General features: G+C 45.3%; 1 protein-coding gene and 1 non-coding gene across 10 annotated transcripts in view; both read left to right on the forward strand.

The window, feature by feature from the left end:
• TMEM131L (transmembrane 131 like) overlaps positions 1 to 24,802 on the forward strand; it is a 145,604-nt gene that overhangs the window by 39,864 nt on the left and 80,938 nt on the right. The window lies entirely within an intron of this gene.
• LOC118659408 lies at positions 18,438 to 18,541 on the forward strand. Its single transcript, XR_004968539.1, has one exon. It is a non-coding gene; the product is annotated as a U6 spliceosomal RNA (small nuclear RNA).

Consider the following 24,802-nt stretch of genomic DNA (forward strand, 5'->3'; position numbering starts at 1 on the left):
TTATTTATTTTTTTATTTTTTATTGCTTAAAGTATTACAAAGGGTATTACATATGTGTCCATTTTATCCCCCCGCCCTAGACAGTCCCCTGGCCTCCCCTATCCCCCAATGTCTTATGTCCACTGGTTATGCTTCTATGCATGCATACAAGTCTTTTAGTTGATCTCTTACCCCCCTACCTCCTGCCCCGAAACCCTCCCCGGCCTTCCTGCTACAGTTTGACAATCTGTTTGAGGCAGCTCTGCCTCTGTATCTATTATTGTTCAAAAGTTTATAATGGTCTCTATTATCCATGAATGAGTGAGATCATGTGGTATTTTTCCTTCATTGACTGGCTTATTTCACTTAGCATAATGCTCTCCAGTTCCATCCATGACGTTGCAGATGGTAAGAGTTCCTTCCTTTTTACAGCAGCATAGTATTTCATCGTGTAGATGTACCACAGTTTTCTAATCCATTCATCTACTGATGGGCACTTAGGCTGTTTCCAGATCTTAGCTATGGTGAATTGTGCTGCTATGAACATAGGGGTGCATATATCCTTTCTGATTGGTGTTTCTGGTTTCTTGGGATATATTCCTAGAAGTGGGATCACAGGGTCAAATGGGAGTTCCATTTTCAGTTTTTTAAGGAAACTCCATACTGTCTTCCATAGTGGCTGCACCAGTCTGCATTCCCACCAGCAGTGCACAAGTGTTCCTTTTTCTCCACATCCTCTCCAGCACTTGTCGTTTGTTGATTTGTTGATGATAGCCAGTCTGACAGGTGTGAGATGAAATTCTCCACTCTTGCTTTATTCTTTGCCCCTACAGAGACTTAGGGCATGGTTGGGATACTAACAAACTTTATTAAAGACGAAACACTGATTTTTATAACTCAGTTTTATTTTTTAAGATGTAAATTCTCTTTCTCTCTCTCAATTACTGTGGATTTTTACGTGGATTCCCTTGAGCAGCTTTTTTCTTCAGGTACCAGTTTTCTCTGGGAAACGTGAACCTGGGTCTGAGTCCTGCTCGGCCCCACGCCCTGGGCAACCTCGGCCAAGTCAACCTGTGCGAGCTTTGACCGCCTCCTCGGTAAAACGAGGCTACGGGTGCCTTTCCTGGCTGCTGTTGAGGGTTTAATGGCTGAGGGCAGGCAGAGCAGGAGGCGGGGCCTGCACAATAGCGAGTGCCCCGCCGCAGGGCCCGCGGCTGTCATTAATTATTTGCCACGTTACTCTTGCATCTCCGTTGCTTTGCACTTGGCGTTTGTCTCAGCTGAGAGGAGAACTGCTTCTTCAGTGATGACAAACGAGTCAAGAATGTGTAGTGATGTAAGAAGGAGGTCATGTTTCCGTTTTCCAAATGGAAATGGTTTTGTTTATTTTAAAGGTTATAACCATAATAGCTCATTTTCGAGTGCTTGCTTTGTGCTGGATGCTCTTTAGAGCGCTGTTCAAATGGAATCTCCTTTAATCCTTGGAACAAAACCATGAGCTAGATACTGTTATGCTGGGAACCGTTACTTATCCCCATTGTATACCAGGAAGCCAAAGCTTGTACTCACTCAAGCTTACCCAGTTGAGAAGTGTAATAATGCCTGTTGTTAAATTTTTTTTCTTCGCAAATGCTATAAAATGTACAGAGATAATGGCTGTATTTTTTTATTAATTAATGAGTTTGTTGTTGTTGCTGTTGTTATCCAACTCACAGACTTTATTCAGATTTCACCCACTGTCCTACTTGTCCTCCGTAGTAAGAAATTTTCAGGTCTGAGACCCAATCCAGGATCCTCGTTGCATTTCACTTGTCATGTCTCTTAGCCTTCCTCCATCTGGATCAGCCTTAGTTTTTCTTTGTCCTCAGCTATGACATTTTGAAAAGATGGAGCCATTGATTCTGTAGAATGCTCCTCAATTTGGGTTCGTCTGATACTTTCTTAGATTCAGGTTATTCGTAGGTGGCAGGAATACCCCACGAGTGACACCGTATTCTTCTGATTGATCCTATCAGATGGCAAAACGGCTGTATTTTTTTTTTAAATAGCAGCTTTATTGAGATAAAATTCACACCAACCCACATGAATGCACCCTGTGAAGATGTATAATTTGGTGGTTTTTGGTGTATTAGCAGGTGTACAACCTTCACTGTCTAATTTTAGAACATTTTTATCGCCCCAAAAAAGAAACCTCACACCATTAACAGTCATGTCCCACCCCCCAACTTCAGTCCCTGGCAACCACTAATCTACTTCCTTTCTATAGATTTGCCTACTCTGAATATTTTATATAAATGGAATCATAGAGCATGCGGTCTTTTGCTATTGGCTTCTTTCATTTAGCATAATGTTTTTAAGATTTACCCACATAGTGGCACATGTCAGAACTCATTCCTGTGTATTACCAAGTAACACACCATTGCGTGGCCATTCCACGTTTTGTCAATCCATCCATCAATTGGTGTGCATTTGGGATGTTTCCTGTTTTTGGCTATTAAGAATAACGCTGCTATAAACATTGGTGTAGAGGTTTTTGTATGGACATACGTTTTCAATTCTACTGGGTATTTATTTAGGAGTAGAACTGCTGGTTTATGTGGTAACTGTGTGTTACATTTTGAAGAACTGCTAAACTGTTTTCTCAAGTGTCTGACCATTTTACATTCTCACCAGCAGTGTCCAAGGGTTCTGATTTTTCTGCATCCTCACCAGCGTCCATCAGCCGATTTTTTGATCATACCTATGCTAGTGGGTATGAAGTGGTATCTCACTGTGGTTTGCACTTGGCGTTCTCTAATGACTAGTCGAGTTGAGCATTTTCTTATGTGCTTATTGGTCATTTGGTTTGTTTGTTTTAGATTCTACATATGTGAGATTATACTGTGTTTGTCTTGGTCTGACTTACTTTACTTGGCATAATGCCCACAAGTTCTATAAATGTTGTTGCAAGTGGCAGGATTTCCTTTGTTTTAATGGCTGAATAATATTCCATATTGTGTGTGTGTGTGTGTGTGCGCACACGTGTATACCACAACTTCTTTATTCATCCATTGACAAACACTTAGATGGATTCCATGTCTCAGCTATTGTGAATAATTCTGCGATGAACATGAGGGTGCAGATATCTTTTTGAGTTAGTGTAACTTAATCTTTAAGCTTAATATATTGTGAGCATCTTTTCATGTCTCCATCTAATTACATCACTTCTAATGACTACTTTGTAGTTCATTATATGAATCTTCCATGCTTTACAATCTAGTACTTTATATATAGGGTTTATTTAAAAGGAAAAATAATGCCGCACATCGATCTACATCTTTGAACACTTCTGCAATAATTCCTTTAGAATACATTTCTAGAACTGGAATTGCTGGGTCAAAAAGTGGGCATGTTTTGTCCTGGCCGGGTTTCTTAGTGTTTCGGAGCATTGTCTCTTGCACTAAAAGGTTGTGGATTCTATTCCTGGTCAGGGCAGATACCTAAGTTTCGGCCTGGTCAGGGCATGTACAAGAGGCAACCGATTGATGTTTCTCTCTCATATAGATGTCCCTCCCCCCCCCCCCCCCCCGCTCCCACTCCCTTTCTCTTTCAAAACTAATAACAATACATCCTCGGTGAAGATTTTTCTTTTTTTTAAAGGTGGGCCTGTTTTAAGGCCTTTGAAAAGTATTCTCGACTGCTTTCCAGAAAGGTTGTTCTGGTGTCTAACTCTTGTTCCAGTGTCTGAGGACTGTGTTGGTTTCCCCGCAAACTTCCCAGCACTGAGGGCCGTGAGTCTTTTGAACTCTGAGACCCCAGTTGGAATCATATACTGTTCAAGTGCGTTCACTTATTAAGGAGGTTGGTTGAAGTCTTTTCTTTGTTTCCCACCATTGGACTAGTTTCCCGAGCCAGGAGATTTCCTCCTCTGCCTCCTCCAGCTCGATCTCTGCTTGGATCGCATGCTGGATCTGGGAAGCTTTTCCTGCCCCACCCTCCACTGGCACAGACCCAAACACATCCACTCTCCTCCTCACTTGTGCGGGTCCTGTCCAAGGCCCTGGGAGGGATCCTAGGAGTGTGTTCACGTGGTTATGGTTTCTATTAAATTTTTGAAAGTAAGATATATTATGTATCTCCCCCCCCCCCAAACACCCCCCTACTCACAATAAATTTTAGGCCCCACAAAGGCTGGATCTGCCCCTGCCTGGGACATGTTAGGTGTTCAAAACAAAGTTGAATTGAATGAAATTCATGAAGTTTAATGCCTTTTTTTTTTTTTTTTTTTTTTTTTAGCATTTAGGCAAGGAGCCTTTTTTGTTCCTCTGAGGCTTGGTTCCTGGTAGGCTCATGAAAAATATGGTAGCAGTGAAAGAAATACTCTCGGAAGGTTTTTAACAGTTCAGATAAATTTTGTGTGCAGTACATGTGTGCTTATGCCATCATGTGTTCCCAAACGTGCTAGCCGGAAGTCGCAAACCTATTTTGGCCCGATCCCGATTTCCTGTGATAGCCCAGTCCAGCCACTCAGTGCCCAGACGGCCTCTGTGCTACCTCACTCCGTGGCGCACGCCCTGCAAAGCCTGTGCGCTGGGGAGGAATCTTCTGGAACCCCCCTTTCTATGTCTTGAAAATGTGCCCAACCTGAGTGATGGGGTTTTCAGGGGGGTTTGTTTACTTTTCTAGTTTTCCCCATTTCCTAAACTTAGTTGAAGTGTGTGTTTAATAACAGGGTGGAAAAAACACCCGAATACACTTTTTGTTGAACAGAGAACGTTTCTGACTTGTTCTTCGTGAGAGCCGAGGCCTGGAGAATCAGGGCGTTAACGTGACTGCAGGCAGCTCATGTTTGGGACGGAGGTCGGTCAGCAGGTGCTGCGTTCTCACAGGTGCCCTAGAATTCGCTCGAGCCCTGTTATTGGAGGACTGAACACTAGGACATAAACATGTCTCTTCACTACCTACGCACCTTTGGAAAGCACTGTAGGCTGCTGTCCAGTGTTTCGAAAGACAGTGTGTGGGGTACAATAAAAAACTGGCAGCCAGGGGTGAGGTGGGACTTCGAGTAGCCAGTGCAAGGAGCAAATAGAATCAGAAGAGGCTGAGCCCAGTGTCCAGCAAAGTTTATGAAAGCAAGAAGCAGAAGCTGAGAAATTGCTAATGGAATAGAAAAGCTTGTAAACATAGTGAAGAAATTTGTTTTTTGCCCTGGCTGGTGTGGCTCAGTTGGTTGAGCTCCGTCCTGCACGCCAAAAGCTTGCAGGTTGGATTCTGGGTCTGGGCACATGCCCAGGTTGTGGGTTCGGTCCCCGGCCAGGGTTCCCCAGTTGGGGTGCCCTGGTTGGAGTGCGTGCAGGAGGCAACTGAGCACTCTTTCTCTCTCACATTGATATTTCTCTCTCTCTCTCCCTCTCCCTTCCTTTCTCTCTAAAATCAGTAAAAATATATTTATTAAAAAAAAGAAATTTGTTTTTGTCTCAGCCTTCAGTCTTCCTTGAGAGGAAAGATATGTAACAAGTGTGATGTGTGTGACAGGGCAGGGAGGGGTACAGACTAGTGAGACTCTGGTCTGACCTGCGGAAAGGGAAAATTGGGTAAGTTGTTGAGAAATCTCCCACTGATTAAAATCACGAGTGACAATTTCAAGCAATAAAGACAGTCTTCGGCATATGTTGGAACAGGTTTACTATAAAAATCAGTAGCCTCACTTGGTGCTCAGACACTATTTGCAGCAGCCCTAGGGTGTATGACAGCGAGTTTTCAGCTTTTTGCTGGAATCTGGGACCCCAGGGGACACACTTTGTGTTACTGATGAGGCCCCCTCTTTCTGGTTTGCTCCCTCTCATGGCAGCCACCTGGAAGTCCTTGTTGTGGCCATGGAGACACCGAGAGACTTGAACCTGTGGTTTACTTGCTGTATTTTAAAACTTCTGAACACCTTTGTTACATTTCCTGCTACCAGTTATAGCCTCTGTGTGGAATACTTTCCTCCCCACCCTCCTGGGGGGAAAATTCTGTGTGTCAGGGACTCACTAAATCAGAGAGATGATCAAACAGCCTTAGGAACAGTGAGAAGTAGCAATGAGCATGCACAACGTGAGCTGGAGAGATGTGGCCGCCCTGTGGGTACCTTTTGTTCTTGGCCTAGCCCTAGAGATTTGGTAGGAAAAGTCCTCTGGGATTTCAACAGCAGGTGTCTGATGTCATGTGTAAATATTGTCTTTTGCAGTTGCTTGCTCAGGGCCAACCTTTCAGTGAAAGTTGCTGCAGTGACAGAAGCTGGGATAGAAAATTATTTAGTGGCCTAGCATGTTTAGTTTTGAAGTCAAAGACTTTGTACAACAGGTCCTCGAATAATGTTAATTGCATTGAACTTTGTTTTGTTATAATGCTGATGATATGGCCTGGAACTTAACTCTTGTTTATATCATTAGCCTAAGGGAAAGCTGGTTTTGTTATACATCATTTTGCGTAAAAGTCGCAGAACCTATTGATGACGTTAAATGAGGACTTAACTGTATCCAATTCCAATGAATAGGGCTTCCATTTTTTATTCTTGCCACAGAGATAGTGATGCTTTACTCTGACATCAGGTGATATTAACACCACAGAAAGAGAAAAACTGGGATAAAAGTATGGAGAGAAGCCCTGGCCAGTGTGGCTCAGTCGTAGAGCATTGGCCTGTGTACCAGAGGGTTGTGGGTTCCATTCTCTGTCAAGGCCCTGTACCTGGGTTGCAGGTTTGTTCCCCGGCCCTGGGTCAGGTCGTGTGTGGGAGACAATCAATCAATGTGTCTCTCTCACATTGATTTTTTTCTCTCTCTCTTTCTCTCTCTCTCTCTCTCTCTCTCTCTCTCTCTCTCTCTCTCTCCCCCTCCCCCCATTTCCTTACAATCTCTCTAAAAATCAATGGGAAAAATATCCTCGAGTGAGGATTAACAAAAACAAAGCAAAAAAATAAAAATAAAAAAAATAGGAGACCCTTTAAATTGCTGTGGAAGGAGTTTGAACATATTTACCTGTCAGACTCTATTAGTCGACATGTAGAATATGGAGAATGAGCAATTTTAAACTTTAATACTTGAGTTTCCATGAGAAGGAAACAACAGGCAAATGTAATTTTAAAGCAAATACATACATTTAGTACATATATAATTTGGCCAATTTCAGTGTCCAGGACAGAGGAAAATCGGCGCCTCCAGGCAGGGGGATAAATTGCTGCCATCCCCCCTGCCCCCCACCAGGCTCTGAGACAGAAATTCACTAGGAGCCTCTAGGAAGATGGCCGTCGCTCCCTCCGCACTTACTCTTTTACCCAAGGACTTTTTGAAGAACCTGCTCTACCAAATGTCTGTTTTGTGTAGGAAACAGGAATTGATGTCGTGGGCGAATAGGGAAGTGTGACCGTCCCTGAGCACAGGGAGTTTACAGGTTTATGCACTCGAAAACAAAACCACGGGGTAAAGCCCGGTGCATAAATGCCAAGCGAATGATACAATCAGCAGTCATTTGCTCCGGGAAGATCTTGCCAGGAATTCATCCGGGGGCCGGCCATGAGGGCCTCTGCGTGCAGGACAGCCAGACCTGCTTCCTCATCTGAGCTCACTTTGGGGGCGGGAGGTTTCTGGAGGCTTGGAACATGGCCCATCTTTCTTGGTACCAATTTTACTTGAGACTTGGAAGGAAGAGTTTGATATGAAAATAAGCCCATCTTAAAAAAAGACAGCCAGCCTTTAGCCCTTTTTCTCCATTTAGGCAGGAAACTGGGAAGGCCCTGGATCCTTGGAGCAGTGAATTCTTTTGTCAGGGGAGTTTCGGGGGGAAGTTTGAGAAGCCGTGATGAGAGAAAAGGAAAGGCCGGCCCTGAGCTGTCTCTCCTCCGTTCCCTAATGGCTGAGCAGGTTGAGGGGGAGCTGCTCCTCTTTTGTGATAGAGGCCAACGGGTGTGCCAGGGCTTCCTGACTGAGCTGGAGCGATCACGCAATGGAAAGGATTGGAGCGCTACTCCAAGCGTTTTTTCTGTAGCGTCATTCATGAGACACACGGGGGGCCTCCCATGGGGTGTTTGCAGCTCCCTCTTCTTCAGGTGAGATCTTTGGATCCAGCACGAAAGCAGTGCCCTGAAGTTGCAGAGCAGGTGTCTGCGTGGGTGAGCTGCAGGAACCAGGGCCTGAAGGGACTTGCAGTCCCCCCAAAAGCCAGTTCTTTGTGGCTGTGATTTTAGTGGGGAGAGAGTCCACGTTGGGGAGCAGCCCTGCCCACAGGTGGGTGATGCACAGACTTGAGCCGCTGTCCTCTGTGTAATCTTGGGCCCTGTTTCATGTCTGGACTGGGGGTGCCACCACTCTTCAAGGCGGTCGTGAGGCTGGAGAAGATGTGTCTCGGGGAATGTGTGTTAAGGGATCAGTTAATGGTGGTGGAGGCTGTGCTGCAGATAAGGCTCTAATATCCTTGGGAGGGAAGGGGGTGGCTATTTCTCAAGGGAAAAGTCTGGGCCCAGGCCTCCCAGGCAGGTTCTCTCAGTACACGTGTCACCCTTGATGGTTTAGTTAGGAATTAGAGAGTCTCCATCATAATTGCTCGAACCATTGTACCTTACTCAAGAGAAGCCTGTGTGTTGTTAGGTACAGATGGACACTAGACCCAATACATTCCTGCAGACTTTTCTTTGAAAGAGTTTATTCATTTTAATTGTGATAAAACGTGTACTGTAACATTTTCCATTTTAATCCATTTTAAGAGTAGAATTAAGAGGCATTGAGTACATTCCCAGTGTTGGGCGACCATTGTCACCACCCAACCACAGAACTGTTCATCTTGCAAAACTGCAACTGTGCTTTTTAAAACAAGAACTCCGCATTCCCCCTCCCCCAGCCCTGACAACCACCATCCTGTGTTCTGCCTCTATGAATTCGGCTCCTCTAGGTCCCTCCGATAAGTGCAATCACCCAGTATTTGGCCTTTGGGGGCTGATTTATTTCACTGAGCATTATGTCTTCAGGGTTCATCCATAGCACATGTTCTTTGTTTTGTTGTTGCTCTTTTTTTCCCTATTTCTTGGTCTTATTACAGAAGAAATACATGTTTGTTTAACAGTCTTTCAGCCATTTAGAGGAGAATGGAATAGCCCATCATGCTTTTGCTCTTGTAGTGTTTGTGCTTCTACGAGGCCGCGTCTTCAAGCAGAATGGCTTGGAGTAAAGCCCTGTGCATACCAGGGCCTGTGGTCTTCTCTTTGGATGTGAAAGAAACCGTTGAGTGTGTGTTGAAGACGGTGAGAAAGCAAGTGTGAGTCTGTTTGGGACTGTGGTGAAGGAGTGGGGGAGAATGTGGAACAGTCAAGTGGGAACCCTCAACCACCTTTTATGAAATGGGACATTCTCACCTTTGAAGCTTCAGCTTGTGGGTTTTGAGTTCCTGTTTTGTGCCCTTTAATTTCAACTTTCTAAGTTCGTAAGTTTGTAGTAAATAGGTGGCCTGGCTTTCGTGATGTGCTAATACCAGGCAACCTCAGAAGGGTAGTCCCTTTCTTTCCACGGGGGGGTGGGTTGGGAGGGGAGCTTTGTGCCGACACCTGGGGAAGCAAGGGACCCAGGATGGCAGTGAAGGCAAATGCAAAGCCAAGAGGGCCGGCTCTCTGGTCCCCTGAGACTCGCTCGGTGAGGTGTAGCTGCCAGGAAGCCCCCCTGTCCCTTCTGCCTGAGCATTCGGTGCTCTATCTGCCAAGTTCTCTGGTCTCGTGTGTGTCTCCACCTAGCGAGACGGAGTTCCTTAAGAGCAAGATCCTGGTGTTATTTTTACTAGTAAATGCTGTTTCCCCTGCACTTAGCTGGGTGCTTTAGCCCTAGATCTTCTTTAATAAATGTTTCCTCCAGTGGATGGAGCGCCTGCCCAGCAGGTGGGCCTTTCCATGTCTCATTCTGCACCGGGCCCATCTTGATTCTCACCTCAATTCGGACTCCTCTCTTCTTTCCTTCTGCACCACCCTCCTCCCTGGCTTCCCCACCCTCCCACTCCCACAGAGCACTTTCCACACGGGTTTGCTTGAGGCCCTGCCTCGGTTACCTTTGGTGAGTTAGACAGGGCAGAGGAAACCCCGCCACCTCTGCCGGGGTGCAGCCCCCTGGGCTTCCCCACAGCCACTCTGGTACTTGGTGGTTAGTCTTTTTAGGACTTCAGGACTGAGCAGGTTTTTATGGCTTCATCTGTTCACTTAACCATTATGTAATATTTCTTTTTAAAGTTTTTTTTTTTTTTTTTTTTTTTTTTAAATTTCAGAGAGGGAGGGAAAGGAAGGTAGAGCTAGAAACATCAATGATGAGAGAGAATCATTTATTGGCTGCCTCCTACATGCCTCCCTACTGGGGATCAAGCCCACAACCCAGGCATGTGCCCTGACTGGGAATTGAACCATGACCTCCTGGTTCATAGATTGATGCTCAACCACAGAGCCATGCTGGCTGGGCCACCATGTAATATTTCTATGGTACTGTGTTTTCTTTGGTCTAAAAAATACCTAAACACCATGCGACTGTAGGATTACCTGTATTTTTTTTTTTTTTTTTGCCTTCCGCATTTATTGTGCCTTTAGCATTTGATGTCAAATTAAGACCTGAAATAGAGTTTCCTGTGAATGTCAATCCCAAATATTATGTCAGCAGTTGGCAAACCACATTCATCAAAACTGCCAGAATTATGTTGCTTTTCAACTAGAAGTATTTGTGAAACTTAGGAATTTCCTCTGTCTCCATTGCTGTCTGTTGAATGAAATTCCTTTCAGAAGATAGGAGGCCAGGCAGTGTGCCTAAAGCTAGAGGTGGGGACAGTTGTCTCAGGAATGAAATGGGGAGGGGAGAGAGATATAATAAAATTAAAAAGTTTAAAGGGAAACAGCCCAGTCTTGTGTAGCAGGAAGCCAAATCTGATGCAAGTCTGAAGGTAAGACCTGAGGTAAGAAGAAGAGGAAGTCTCTAGGAGGAGGAATTAAGGTTTTAGAAATACAAAAACTGAAATTTGTACAGGTGGTTGGCTAACAGTTGTGAAGGGTGTGCTGAGGAGAGCAGTCCGGAGGAGGTTAGCTGCTTCTAACTAGCCTCAGGTTTTGTAGTTGAATTTTTATGGTTGACTGACAATGAACACTCTTACTGATAGCGTTGTGGGAAAAGGTCTGCAGTTAGCTAGTGTTAAAAGAAAATTAAGATTGATGTCCAGATCAGGGCCACACCCATAAAGGAAGCTACACCCTCAACCCTGCAGTCAGCCTTATGGATTATACTGAAAGTTTTCTTGTTTTTTTAGGCCAGGCTCAGGAATCCCAAAGGATCCAGCCAATCAGAAAAGGCCTCAGAGAGCCAGTTAAGGGAGTCCATTCTAGTTGACTACCAGCCCTGCCCTTACTTCACGACATAGTTTTCTCATTACATTTCTCATTACAAAATTCATGTTTGTTGCAGCAAGATTAGGTAATTCATAAAAGAACAAAGAGGGTGGGAATCACCAGTATCCCACTGTCCTAAGAGTGTTGTACCAGCTCACTGTCGGTATGCCAGGCTGTCTTTCTGCCTTTCCCACATTTCCCTCCTGTTTACTTTTGCCATCTCTCCTGCAGAAAGGCTAGTGGGGAATTTGGCCACTGGCTGGGCTACATTGCCTTTCTCAAAGCTTTGCACCCTGAGAATTCCCGCCCAGTGCACGTGGTCCCTGCAAGAACCCTGGTGGGCCTGCCTGGGGTCACATGCAGGTCCTGTGGCCAGGGAGGCCGAGGCTCCAATCAGAAGGACCGAATGACCAAATGCCATGGCTATCCCCGATTGGCAGTCCAAGTCTTCTCCCACAGTACTTTGTAAGTGGTAAGAAAGGCTCACAAGAAAATGGTTGCTAATCATAAGCACACATGTAGAATTCTTCATGGATGACATTGCTTGCAGGTAAAATGTGTTATACAGGTGCTTATATTTTTATTTGCTCCATGTATGTCTTATTTTGGAGGCAGCTTCTATAATAACAGAGTATGATTTTTTTGGGGGGGTCTGTCTTATGGGACTTTTGTCTAATGGCCCGTGGATTGGTTGGTAGGAGGCCTGGGTTTGTTTCTCAGTTGGCTTTTAACCAGATACTTGATCTAGGGCGAGTGGTCCTCTGGGTTTCCATGTCCTGGCCTGGAGGAGAGTTAGACCCTGAGGTCTGTCAAGCCACTTCTGACATCAAATTCCAATGCTCTGGCTTGATTTGACCACTGTATAGGATTTGCAGGGTCTGTAGCTGTGTCATAGGTTTTGTGCAATATCGTCATTGCTGTGATTTCTTTGGTGCCTTTGGCCAGGGTGTAACCCTTCCATTTGGAAGTCGTTCCCATGGGAACATATGATTGGCTTTATTTATGTTCTGGTTTCTAGGAATGTGCTGGGGACGTAAAGCGGAGACTGTCTCTGTGCTGGGCGGCTCTTTTTGTAAAGACCACACTGTTTGCACAGCGATGCGTACTTAGTGATGCTAAGTGTGCTCAGCGGCTCCCTGCCCAAGTACCTGACAGGCGCCCTTTCACTGTCCCTGTGTTAGTTTTTCCTGCCTTAGCGGACCACCTTCACTTCGTTTCTCTTCCGTTTCATCTTCTTGGTACCATATTTTTAAAGGCTCCTTTGATTTTTGGTCCTGTGTGTTGTTAGAGTGCCGGCTGTCTGTACCGTTAACATGAGCAGCTGCTTTTCCCCTTGATCTGGGCTGGATTTCCTTGGCATGTGAAAGACATCACCGGCGAGGCCCTGGGCCTGCATTCGCGCTCCGGGCTCTCCTGTCTCTGCAGCCGAGAACAGGGTGGATATGGATGGCTTTTTAGAATGGGGCGGGTGGGAGGGAAATATCAGAGCCTCAACTTACTTCCAGATTTTGGCATTCGATAATATAAAACAGGTTACAGCCTGCTTCTTCAAAGGGAGGGTTAGTTAGTTGTAAAAATGGGAATTTATTGATAGAGAGAACTAGGATATGAAAACAGAACAGAGGAAAGCTGCCTGTGAGCTCCTAGCAGTTGGCGTTGATAGATTTGTGTGGGTCGAGAAACATGTTTTATATTTACTGTATTCTTTTCTAGAGACCGGAGAAAACTGTGGTATGTTTGAAAATATTGAAAAAAGACGGCTGGTTTTTAAAATAGAGTGTAGAGTCTGGTTGCAGTAATGCAGATAAACTCATTCATTCACCTGTGGAAATTTAGGGGGAAACCTCTAGGCTTAAAAACAACAAAACAGTTAAAAACAAGGTGAGAACAAGTGTTCGATTAAAAGCAAGGAGAGGAGGAAAAGGCTTACTTTAGAACTTAGGGAGGAAATAACTTTCCCACTTCCATTTTCTCCCAGGTTCCTCTTTAAAATCCCGGTCTTGTCTCCTAGGTTCCCTTCCCAGGCCTGTCTCCTAATGTGTTTGTATCAAAGTTGCTGTATCGAACAAGACAGTAATCACGTACACCTCAGTTGTAGAGTTTCCAAGACTTAAGAAATAGTGTGGGGGAGCAGCCCTGGCCAGGCGGCTCAGTTTGGAGCATCATCCCGTGCACCAAAAGGTTGCAGGTTCTATTCCTGGTCAGGGCACATACCTAGGTTGTGACACATTGAGATGCTTCCAATCAATGTTTCTCACATCGTTGTTTCTGTCTGTCTGTCTGTCTCTCTCTCTCAAATTAATAAAAGCGTATCCTTGGGTGAGCATTAAAAAAAAAAAAAAGAAATAGTTGGGAGCCAGGCCTACCTCGGGGGGGGAGAGAGAGAGAGAGAGAGAGAGAGAGAGAGAGAGAGAGAGAGAGGAGATTTTAAACAATCAGCCGTGGGTTCTTATCTGCTGTTGTCGGTCACACCAGGCTTTTGAGGTTTTGCTCCCTTTCTGTAGGGCAGCTGGGTATTTATTTAGTCTGGTCTAGAAGGATTATATCCTCTGGAATCAGGAGGCGGGATCGCTGTCCAGAGGGCGCCAGGTTCCCCTCATCAGTCTCCTCTGTTCCGTGGTCACTGGTGATTTCCAGGATATTTTGTGATTAATTTTATCTCGGTGCTTAGGGGAAATGACACTTCATCTAGTGTCCGTGAACTTTTGACTTTCATCTCTAAATGGTGGAAATGTTTTGTTCCATATAGACTTGGTTATCATTACAGTAGTAAAAGAAATGATTGGTTATTTTGAGTTTCCTATTTAAGGCATACTTCTAAAGTGAGTGTGGTAGGTGAGATGGAATCCTTTTACAAAAAAAAAAAAAAAAAAAATGAAAGTAAAAATTTTCCACTTAAAACAAATTAGCAAGCTTCTGTGGGTGCCTCTTCCACCTTCTGCATAATGTGAAGAGAAACTCCAAGTGTGTGTTTCCACTTACTAAGAGTGAATATGTAAAGTAAGAGGCCTGTGTGGACACCTTATTTAGAAACAGATGCTGCTGATTTGGAGGGAGTGGGTTGAGAACGGTGAAAAACCAATGAGAAGAGAAAGCGGAATCCTCAGGCAGGGGGTGGGGTGGGGGGAGTCTTAATGCCAGCACAAATATGATATCAAGTGAAATCTAGAAATAAAAATAGTTTACTCAGAGGAGAAATTAAATTCAGAAATCAAGGGCCCATGTGCAACTTGTATCACACCTGAGGTGTACTCTCTGGCCCGACTCCCTGTGTGGGGAACGGATTCATTTGCTTTAAAGATCTTCCTTCATTTCCCACCCTGCCCAGGTAGCTGTGGGAGATTTTCTGTATTTGACATGTGCCCATGATTTGAAGTCACACAGTGTATTGTATTAAGTAAGATCTGATTGCAAAAATGGACTCTGTGGGCTGTTACACAAGATGTTGCCATATGTTCCTTTCTGGAGACCTCACACATGCTTTTAAAAAAAGGACAGCTCTCATCATTTCAAATCTGAGTAGCTTTTAGTTCATATTGGTGTCAGATAGTCTGTTTGCAGCATCTAAAATTCTTGCTGTCTCTGTTGACCTTTTGTCTTAAGTCTCTGTTGCTCGTCTGAGAATATTAAGTCCTTATGGTCAGGGTTTTTTACTTGCTCGTAGCACCTAAGGCTGAGTTGGACGTATGGTCCAGAAAAGACTAGTATGTGAAAAAATGCTGGTTGCATTTGGGCACATGCTGATAATGTGATTATTAAAATTTTCCGGTGAAGGTGGTGTTAGTATATTTTGTAGTCATCCTATCTGCTTAGTTCAAGTGTCATTCGTTTGGTGAATGATGGGATTTGGGGGCATACAGCCAGTTTATTGGATGATAAGAATCAGGAGCAAAAAAAACCCAACAACAAATCACAAAAAAAACAAAAAACCACAAACAAACAAACACACACACAAAACTAGACAGGCTGTCAGCCTGCAGACTGAAGGGTCCCAGGTTCGGTCCCGGTCAAGGGCACATGCCTGGGTTGCAGGCTCCATCCCCAGTAGGGAGTGTGCAAGGGGCAGCTAATCCATGATTCTCTCTCATCATTGAAGTTTCTATCTCTCTCTCTCCCTCTCCCTTCCTCTCTGAAATCAATAAAAAAAAATACGTATTAAAAACACACACACACACACACACACACACAAAACTAGACAGGCTGCATGATGAGCTGAATCAAAGAAGAAGAAATGCAAAAGATGTCATCAGGCTCAGTCCTGGGATCTGGATTAGCAGTTGTCTGCACGAGAAGGGGCAATGGAGAGGAAAAGGCCAGAGGAAGGAAGGTAGGTGCGGGAGACTTGGGGATGTTAGAGACGGCTGGACAGTGAGTGAGGCCTCAGTCTGTGCGAGTCGGGTCCTCTGTTCAGGGTAGGCGGTCATGCTGGAGTCAGTTCTGGTGACTGCTCTTCAGTGAAGCAGCATCAGAAACATATTTCATTAACGCAAAGTGTAGCAGGAAGTGAAGGATTCTTCCCAGGATCCAGCTTAGAACATATTGGCATAGGACCAGGAAAGGTGACAGAGGCAGCTCCCAGGTCCTGGGGTCACAGCTGGCAGGATGTTCCTGACTCAGTAGCCCCAGGGCAGCTTCCTGAGGTGCCCCGCCTTCCCCATGACAGAGGCACCAGCACCCTTGGGGGCCAGTTCCCTGTTGTTTGGGAGTCCTTCCTGGAGGCCCAGCATAGAGCCTGCTCCCTCAAACCTTTCAACAATCACATAAGTATCAATTCCCTGTGTGAACATCCCTTCCTGCTTAAAATAGCTAGCTTGTTTCCTGCAACCTGGCTCTCCCTGAGACGGAGGAATTTTATAATGGAAATGAGCTGTGTTAGAAACAGAGGTGTCCCTGGAAGGGTCCTGGAATGAACAGCAGAGAGATGGATAAGTGGGTCTGTGGATCCCAAATGCACACCTGCTTTCCTAATGGGAGCAGGGACGGTGGAGTTCCTCGGGGGAGCTGCTTCCCAAATCCCTATTTCCAGGCTCTGTCCCCAGATATTCTGATTCAGGAAGAGCTCATGGAGTCCTAGGGGGTGTGTGTGTATGTGTGTATATATATATAGTTTGTTTTGTTTTTTAAGGTTGCCCCTCGTTATCTCTGAGAGGCACCAAATTGGGTACCAGTGGCCCACATTTCTTGACTCCCTGAGCTGGTGCTCATGATGATTTTTCTTTAAGGGAGGAGGAAATGTTTAGGAGCTACACATTTTTAAAGATTCCCCTGCTAGGGATTCACCTTTTCTTGAATTTAAAGTGATGAGTTCTGTAACTGATGCCAGAATGTGGCAGTCTTTCTAGTGTAAGGTGTACAGGATGTCCCTGTTTTGCTATTACTAGAGGAAAGAAATATATTTCGAAAGTGTCACTGAATACAGCATAACAATTGAGTTGTTTGTCATTAGAGTTAAAAACTTAACCGAACACTTTATATACAGTATTTCATTGAGTAACTATGGCCCTTCGCAATGTAATACCCTATTTCATTGTAGCAAGTACAGTTACAATATTTTTTTTTAAAAAAATCTCTGTTTATAGTTAAGGAAAAACCACAAGGAAAGCTATTGAAAATAGGGAAATGCCTCCTCTGAAGAGGGGTCAAGGGATTATCTGGAGAACGAGCAAAGTCAGAGTAATTGAGTCGTATGGGAGTGCACTGAGCTCTGGAGGTCAGGTGGTTTAAAGGTCAGGGCTCGCGTGTTCATGAAGATTAATATGAAAACGGAGATAGCCGGGGAGAGAGCGCGTCTTGTGTAAGCACTTGCTCTGCTCTTATTTGATTCTTTACCACCTCCCTCCCCCATTCCCCCCCCCCCCCCCCCCCCCCGCCCCCAATACCAAAACTAGTCTTGAAGTCTGCCCTTCTCTCCATCTTCTCATGCTGGCTTTGGAAGGAACATGCTCACAGATGAAGAAGGAAGTCGCCGTTGTTCCCAGGTCTCCTCGTGCCTACGTGATTGACATGTCGAGGACTGGAGTCCTCGTAGCAGCAGGGATTCTATGTCAAATGGGCCTCCTCGGAAGGGCAAGCTGTTCTTCCTCTGCAGCTGCCAGGCTGCCTGAAATTAGGCAGAAGGAGTCTGCATTTGGATAATAGGCAGGAATTAGGCTGCATAATAATGGGAAATGTGGCCGGCCCTAATCAGAGGCATCTGCATACGGCATTTTCGCTGTGTAGGAGGCGTCTGTGTGCACAGGAAGGAAGTATGAGCACATGTATGAGAAGATGCAGAAAGCGCCTCCTCTTCCCTTTCCTACGCTGAATCCTGATGAATGCTTGATGTTGGAGGCTGGCATGTGTGCTTGCTTTTGGTTCTTTTTGGTTTTTATTTTAACAGCTTTATGGAGATACAATTCACACACCATACAGCTCACTCATTTTAAGTGTGTGGTTCACTGCGCTGTGAGTATAGCCACAGGGTTGTGCAGCCATCACCACAATCTAATTTGAGAACATTTATGTCTCTCCTAGAAGAAGCAATTGGTTTTATAAAGATGCAGACCTCCCCCCTTGCTTTTTTTTTTTTTTTTTTGGTGAGGATGCAGGTTCATCCTTTTTCTCAGAAAGCATTTGCTTTTATATAGAGTCATAACATGTATTTTAATATTCCAAAGGTTACTTGATTTCATGAATTACATTTGAGTTACTGGGTTCATCTAACTACCAGTTGGGACCTTTTCACTTACAGTCATTTAGCTTGAGCATTAAAAGGGATTTATTAGCTCTTATGACCTGGAAGAAGGAGGGTTGTTGGCCTTAGGAGTAAGTGAATTTCAGGATTCTCTCTCCATCTCTCAGATCTTCTATTCCCACATTGGGCACACTCACCCCCTTTCCAGCTAGAGGACTAGATGTGGGGGTGGGGTCCACATCTGCACCCCACTGATGCTTGAAATAGGGGTGCAACTGCAAAAGTGAGGCTGAGGGTCAGATGCAGGCCACCTCAGCTTGCCTCTATTTTTGTGTAACTGGTATTTGTAGATACTAAAGGTTTTGATTTACAGTGGGAACTATGGCCTGGAGTGCTAACAGAGTGGTTAGAGCAGGACCGGTATCAAAGAGGGAATTGGTGCTTGCTTTGGCAGCACTGGAACGATAAGGAGAAGATTAGCATGGCCCCTGCACAAGAATGACACACAAATTTGTGAAACTTTCCTTATTAAAAAAGAAAAAAAAAAGAGGGAATTGAAGGTGGTGAGGTCATGGGGGAGAGTGTGGCGCTCAGTTCATGTGAGACCTTGGAAATGGGGAGTCATCACGGGGTTTGGAGCGGAGCAGGGATCTGAATTAGGATTTAAGAAGTTGCCTGGCTGGTGTTGAGCCTAGACTGCAGGGAGACCGCTTGAGGCTATTGTAGTCAATAGTCAAGAACTCAAAGAGATGTTGGTGCTTGGACCAGGGTGCAGGTGGTGAGGTTCTGGGTATGTTTTGAAAGCAGAGCTCACACAAGATTTCCAGTAGGTTGATGTGGGGTATAAGGCAGAAAACAGACAAGGATGATTGATTCCAAAATTATTGGCTTCAACAACTGAGCCACGATGGCTGTGGATAGAGTGGGTTGAGGTAAAGTCATGGGTGTTGGTTTAGACTTAAAAAATATATATATTTTTATTGATTTCAGAGAGGAAGGGAGAGAAGGAGAGCAATATCAATGATGGGAGAGAATCATTGACGACTGGGAGCCTGCCACTCGGGCACGTGCCCTGAGTGGGAATCGAACTGTGACTTCCTGGTTCATAGGTTGATGCTCAACTACTGAGCCACACTGGGCGGGCTTGGTTTAGACTTTTAAAAAAATGTCTTTTAGACTTTCCAGTGAACCTGTGGGTGGGCACCCAGAGTGCTGGGACTGGAGAGAGAGTTGGGTCGAGTGTAAGCTCGGGTGATGTTTAGAGCCTGGAGACTGGATCGGATCACGGAATGAGTGATTGTAGAGGGGGAAGGGAAGGCTTGGTAAAGGGGTGGTGGTGGTGGTGGAAGGAGAAGCCACAGAGACAGGAAGTAACCAGTGAGTTAGGGAGTGTGGAGCAAAGGAACAAGAAAGTGGTTTCAGAATTGAAGCTTTTGTTAGCTTTTAAGTAACTTATAAATGTGGAAATGTGTTCTTTGAATCCACACAAAGAAATAACTATTTAAGAAGAATGTACCTTCCCTCTATCGCCCTTGAGTTTTCTAGCAGCAACATAACTCCACACATTTGGCATATTCTCAGAGGTATCAAACTACTTAACAGTTTTGGAAAGCTGGGGGAAAGGGGACTGCCACTCATATCCCACCCATCCTAACACGGCCCTGTTTAATATTCTGCTCATCACCTTCTCATCTTCCTCGGTAGGGCTTTTGGTTGTAATCATGTTGAACATGGAAGCTTTGTTTCCTTTTATTGACTTGTTGCCAGCACTTTTTCCATGTTGCGATTATTCTCTTCCAAACAGTGTTTCTCAGCAAGCTCTCCTTGTGGAGTCCACGTTCATCGGGACTCCAACAGCAGGGACTGAAGGGATAAAACGGCCTCTCTGCCAGCTGATGCTTGCTTTCCCCTCTCCTCTCTGCTGCCCGACTCACACTGCGCTTTGTCTGGAGATGGAGAGTGCTGGAAAGAGCGGGGAAGGTGTTAGAGAAGAACTAGACTGAAAAGGAGACCTGGGAGCCAGCCTGGGGCGGTGGGAGAGTAACAGCCTGCAGGGCTGGACAAAGGGAGAGTGGGCGGGTGGAGAGGGGCCTCGCTCCTACCCCGAGCCACCACAGGGCCATGCTTTCTTCGGTGACATCTTCAGCAGTAACACTTCAGTGCCTCGAGAATCTGAAAGAAACATTACAATTTAAAAGGAAAACCCTTCATGCACTATTTGCATATGAGTGGTGGCTGTGTAATTAAGAACAATTAAATTCCCTGGGCTGAATGGAAAGGGAGGCTCCTGCTACTTGCAGCTGTGCCCCTGGAGTGCAGCCTGGAGCTGTCATCTCCCTTGAATTAAGTTTGGAGGCGGTCTGCCCGCCCCCACTACCCCCACACATGAAATTCTGTTTTAGCCTGATTGGCTTCTGTAGAGTTCGTGGGACTCAGTATGAAACTATTTTGCTTTTCCCAACGACCTTAGAACAGACACTTCTCCCCTCCCTGGGCAAACACTCTACTGGGCCCATTGCAAAGCTATTTACAAACCCATCTCACTTAATGCTCCTAGTGGACCTAGGGGAGTTACTTTATTTATTTATTTTTTTGAAATTAAATTCTTTATTTTTGAAAGTGTTACATATGTCTCCTTCTCCCATTGACCTCTCCCCGCTTGCTCCCACTCCCAGCACATGTCCTTATACCCCTACTGTCTGTGTCCATTAATTATGCTTATAGGCATGTATTCAGGCTTTTTGGTTGGTCTCTTACCCCTCCTTCCATCCTTCCCTGTCTTTCCTCTGAGGTTTGTCGGTCTGTTCCATGCTTCTATGCCTCTGTATCTATTTTTGTTCATCAGTTTATTATGTTGTTCATTATATTCCACAAATGAGTGAGATCATGTGCTATTTATCTTTCTCTGACTGGCTTATTTCACTTGGCATAATGCTCTCCAAGTCCATCTGTAACGGGACAACCAGTGGTCCGTGCTGCCTGTCACTAGAGCCAATTCAGCAGAGACAGGATTGAATCATATATGAGCTTTTATTGCCGGCAGTGTGGGAGAGCTGCAGGTCATCCACAAAAATTTGCTCTCCAGCCCCCCATAAGCCAGCTGCTCATTTAGGGAAAGATAAGGATTATATGGGCAAGTAGGGATTACAGGCATGGGGAAGTAGGAGGCTGGGGTGGAACTTCATTATTTGGGCAATAAGGCTGTTAAACTTTAAATGGTAGTAGGCAGTTCTTGAATGAGAATACCTTTAGTTCCAAGGTTGACTCCCAGGTCCTGGAGATGTACAACTCCCAGCCAGGTCAGAATGTCCTTTCTTTAACCAATATAATCATGGTTAACAGAGCATGATTAATATTTCCCATAATCATAACTAGTCCCCAATATTCTATTTTTGCCCCTAACACATACATGCTGTTGCAAATGGTAAGAGTTCTTTCTTTTTTTACAGCAGCCTAGTATTCCACTGTGTAGATGTACCATGGTTTCTTAATTCACTCATCTGCTGATGGGCACTTAGGCTGTTTCCAAATCTTAGCTATGGTAAATTGTGCTGCTATGAACATAGGGGTGCATATATCCTTTCTGATTGGTGTTTCTGATTTCTTGGGCTATATTCCTAGAAGTGGGATTACTGGGTCAAAGGGCCGTTCCATTTTTAATTTTTTTGAGAAAACTCCATACTGATTTCCACAGTGGCTGCACCAGTCTGCATTCCCACCAGCAGTGCACAAGGGTTCCTTTTTTTCTACATCCTCGCCAGCACTTGTTGTTGATGATTATTTTTATTTTTTAGAATTTTTTAAAAATATATTTTTATTGATTGCAGAGAGGAAGGGAGAGGGAGATAGAAACATCAATGATGAGAGAGAATCATTGATAGGCTGCCTCCTGCATGCCCCCTACTGGGGATTGAGCCCACAACCAGGCATATGCCCTGACCAAGAATGCAACCGTGACCTCCTGGTTTATAGGTCAGCGCTCAACCACTGAGCCACGCCGCTGGGCTAGGGGTGTTACTTTAATTTTGTAGTAGTGAAAACTGAAATTCTGATCACAACAGCATTAGATGATCTCTTGTACTAATCTTTCTGGCTAATTTGCCTTCGTGAGTTGGTCCCAGATTGGGCCCCAGTGAGTCTCTATGGGCTCTGGGACTTTGGCAAATGTTTTCACTGCTTTGACCTAATCCCTTTCTCCCAACACTGACTAGGAAACAGGACACTGTCTTCCCCCATGTTCTCTCTTCTGGTTTTGCAAGAGCTCTGCCGTTGGACACCGTGTCGAAGGACTTGAGGTAGATTAAGACGGAGCCGGATTCCACTGTAGGGCTCCTGCCAGCCACCCAGGGGAAGGAGGTAATGTGTCCCGATAATTGAGGCAGTTTCAAGCGGCCTTTAAAAAGTAGAGTAATTTTTACTCTTTGCCTTCACTGCAGTGTAAAGGGTGTCGGGCTCTTATCCACACGGTCCCTTCTAGGACTTCATTCCTGGAAGGGCAGGTGGAGACCTCACCTGTGTGATCCTTCTAGCGCCTCTTCTATTTCTGGCATGGCCACTTCAGTCTGGGTTCCCCCGAGTGTCTCACAGAGATCCTCGCGTGCCCCCGCATGGAGGCTTGTCCCTGCACAGGAGACATCAGGCAGAACAAAAGATTCTGAGTCAGAAGCTAGTTTCTGTGTGTCCAGCACTAAAGGCAGTTCATATGTGGCATTTCTTCGTTGACCCTCGCATGTGACCAGAGCCACCGTCAGCCAGCACCACAGTCCCTGGCTTTCCCAGTGAAAGGCAGCAGGAACCCTACTTTCTTTATTTAGAATTTTCTTTGTTTCACCATCAGGTTTGGGTTATGTTGGGGTTAGTTTTATTGTGTTAGACGTTTAGCTCCTGATTTATTGGGAAGCTCTGGTTCTGAACCACATGAAAGGCTGGCCGTGGAGCCTGCCTCCCCGGGGCCGGCAGAGCCCGGAGCCTGGGCCAGCTGCCTGGTGCTCGCTCTGTTGAGCAGTGGCCACTGGCAGGCTCTGGGGTTTGCCAAGGGTGAGAAGCTGTTGCAGTGAGAGTTAAGTTGCGAGGTAACAGAGACGAGTGGTTTAGAACAAGGTAGCATTTTTGTTTTGTTTTGTTTTCTCCCGCTATTATTTTGTATTGCTTTCAGGTGTACAGCATGGTGATTAGACAGTCATACACTTTACAAAATGTTCTTCCTGATAGTCCAAGTACCAACATGTGAGTTTTTGATATGCAGTTTAAAAATCAAAATGTGTTAAAGGGCAACTTCAAATATAGGGGATTGGTTAAATTATATCACCTCCAAAGCTCCCCTGCCCCCCCCCGCCCCCCCCCAAAAAAACCTCTCTCCCCCACACCAAGCAAACAGAAAATAAGAATAAGCTAGTGTTTCTCTGTCCTGTCAGAGCCTAGAGCAGGGGTGGGGAAGTCCGACCTGAGAAATCATTTGGTCTGGCCCTGCCACGGCACTAGGGGTGAGTTAATGAAATGTTTGACCAAATAGAGCAGGCTAGTTTTTAAGTTGATAATGTTGTATGGCCCTCGAATGATGTTATAATTATCCAAATGGCCCTCGGCAGAGGAAAGGTTCCCACCCCTGGTCTAGAGCTCTGTAACTTCGGGCTCCCTCAAGAGCACCGCATCCCCTTCCGTGCGACCTGCTCCTCTTCAGGGGTAGGGTGGAGACATGTGTGTTCATGACAACAGATGGGAGGAATGGGCCAAAGAGTTTCTGGAAGCTGCCTCATGTTACTTCAACTTATATCCCATTTGCTAGAACTTGGTCCCATGGCCATCCCCAGCTGCAAGGGAGCCTGGGAAATGTGACCAGTTAAAAATTATGGAAGGAGAGGGGGATATTAAGGGCCAAGAACAACCTCTGTCACAGAACCCTGGGAAAGAAACCATGAAACCGTGAGCATGATTTCTCAAGGGAAAATTGCTTGTGACATAACACGTTTTTAAGTTACCACACTCCCTTTCCCCCATCCCTAGAAAAAAACGAAAAACAAAAAAACCTCCAGCCCCTCTGACTTGAGTTAAGGAGCATCTGTTTTTCTGGGCACCTTCTAGATGGATTTCTCCAGTCCATATTCCTCAGGGTTCACATGAGAAAAATCAGCTTTCAAGACATCCTGACAGTGGGATTCTCTCACACAAGTGCGCGTGGCAGGAGTACGTTATGCTCTGTGGGCACGTGTGTGGTGTATGCTAGTGTGTTTAGTGGACAGCTTCACAGTCCAATTAAAAGAACTTCTATATACTTTAAAAAAATTATACTCAAGGGTAAATTTTTTTCCCCTCGTTTTAAAGGGAGGAGTCTTCAACTTGTTGAATAGTGCTGTGCAGGTGTTCTGAGAAGCAGCACTGCCCTGGGACACGAGTTAGCTGAGCAGCAGTCTCTGTGTTCTTCCTGGTAGACTGAAGCAGCTGGCTCCTTCACTCACTGTGGCCAAGAGGGTCATCAGGCTGGCCCTTCGAGGGACACACACACACACACACACACACACACACACGGCTGTGACACTCTCTACTGCAGGTGGAGTGAAGACATGCATGTCAGTGGGATTGAGCATTAATGCTTGTACAATACCAGCAAGTTTAGCTACCGATGTGCTTAAAGGGTTAGAGACGAGCTTTAAAAAAAAATACCTGGCTCAGGTTCAGAGAACTAATATCTAAAGTCATATGGATTATATGGACACTTTGGGAACTCAGAGTTGCTTTTCTGAAAAGAGCTACAGTGTTGCACACACTTCCACAAACTTGCACTGTCTACCTGTGAT

The sequence above is a fragment of the Myotis myotis genome, unplaced genomic scaffold (assembly GCF_014108235.1).
Source record: "Myotis myotis isolate mMyoMyo1 unplaced genomic scaffold, mMyoMyo1.p scaffold_m19_p_6, whole genome shotgun sequence".
Lineage (NCBI taxonomy): Eukaryota > Metazoa > Chordata > Mammalia > Chiroptera > Vespertilionidae > Myotis > Myotis myotis.